Raw genomic sequence first — 1,843 nt, 5'->3', positions numbered from 1 at the left:
CTCCCCCACCCCCAACCCAGCGCCTCCCCAGGCTCCCCAGAGCGCTACATGCCAAGGTGAGGCCCGGGGGAAAAGCCGGGGAGACCGGATGGAGAAGTTGCTCTAGTTTGTGGAGCTGGGTGGGCCGGCCGAGTCGGCACGCCCTCAAATACCGAACCTAGAGCCCGGTCCCCACAACCTTGGGGACGCGCTTGGAAGCTTCTTCACCCCTTCATCCTTATTGCTGAGGCCTTCGATCGACCCTCTGGAGATAATCACACTGAGAACTCTACACCTGTTTGCCTTTTTTTTTTTTTTTTTTCAGAAGGCTGTCAGATGGAGTTAGTCAAAGGGATGCCGTTGACTTTCGAGCGCTGGATTGAATTTCAGCTAGCTCGACCAAGACCACGAAGTCTTACTCGCAGCCGCAGAAAGAAGTAAGTGCGAGTTGTTTTGGTTGAGCGCAGAGCCACGTGTGTACGGTCATCCACAAGAAGCAATTCTGAGTCTGTGGTTCTGGAAATGTTAAGATTGGCAGTCTGCAGACAGATCTGTTCTTATATTTGTCACAACGTTCTCAAACAACAACAACTTGGATTTTTATATGTTCACATAAACTGTTAACGACTGTCTCTCTGGACAAGAAAAGAAGATAAATTGTATACTTTTCTTGACTCTGAGGAATTTTTTCCCACGATTATATTTATAATTCAGAATAAAAGAAGCAAATTAGAAGTTAGGTCTGTGTACTTGATTAACTGCAGACAGCCGTATTGATATTTAAACATTGTGACGAGACAAAGCTGGAGGATTCTTGATGGGCATTTTGTTACTGTATTTCCCCTTAAATGGCTCTCGGTAGCCACAGACATGCTTTCAAGGATTGCTAGGCAAGAAGTTTTGAGTAAAGTCAGCTGGCAAGAAACAGGGAAATAAAGCTTGAGTCTTTCAGAGCTGCCAAAAGCTGCCCAGGCCATGTAGTTTAAAAAAAAAAAAAAAAAAGAAAGAAAGAAAGAAAGAAAGAAAGAAAGAAAGAAAGAAAGAAAGAAAGAAGCGTTTTCTCCGTGGCGCCATTGAGTGCAGCTGGAATTGTTCCATCCAGCTTCCACTGTGACTCTGGAGAAATAAATCAGTGTTGGATTCCACACCCACTGAGCTGTCCTGCTTACTCTTGGGTTATGAGGGGTTCATCATCAAAAGGCAGAGACAATACGTTCAACAAATGTGCAGAGGACCAAAGAAGTGCTTAATAATTAAATAAGTTAAAACTGTTTCATTACAATTAAGATATAGATCAAAAGAACTGTAAGAAGGAGGACCATTTTGAGGAGTCCAGGAGAGGTGCTTAGTTTTTCTGTTGCTGTGGTAAAACACCATGACCAGCTGAAGAAGAGAAGAAGAGAAGCTGAAGAAGAGAAGGTTGGTTTGGCTGATGGTTCGTAAAGGGAAACTGAGGAAAGAGCTGGCACAGAGACAATGGAGGAGCCCAGCTTACTGGCTTAGCCTGCTTTCTTATGCCACTTGGGATGTGCTGGGACCTCTCACACCACATGTAAAAAACAAGCAAACGAACAAACCTAAAGACCTGCGAACAGTCTGATGAAGACATTTCTCAGTTGAGTTTCCTCTTCTCGGATAAGTCGAATTTGTGTCAAGTTGGCAAAAAAAAAACAAAACAAAACAAACAAACAAACAAAAACAGCTGCTTCTGGCTATAAGGGGAAGGTATGGAAATAAGCAGAGTTTGGATTTTATTCAATGAGACATTTAAAGTAGAAATTATATTCTAAAATTTGCATTGGGGGTAAGTCATTCTCTGCCATATGAAGGAGTGGGGGCAGGGCGGGGGCAGAGCCAGGGGGTG

This window comes from Mus pahari, chromosome 13, assembly GCF_900095145.1.
Source record: "Mus pahari chromosome 13, PAHARI_EIJ_v1.1, whole genome shotgun sequence".
Taxonomy (NCBI): Eukaryota; Metazoa; Chordata; class Mammalia; order Rodentia; family Muridae; genus Mus; species Mus pahari.
Note: the sequence above shows the minus strand (reverse complement) of the source record.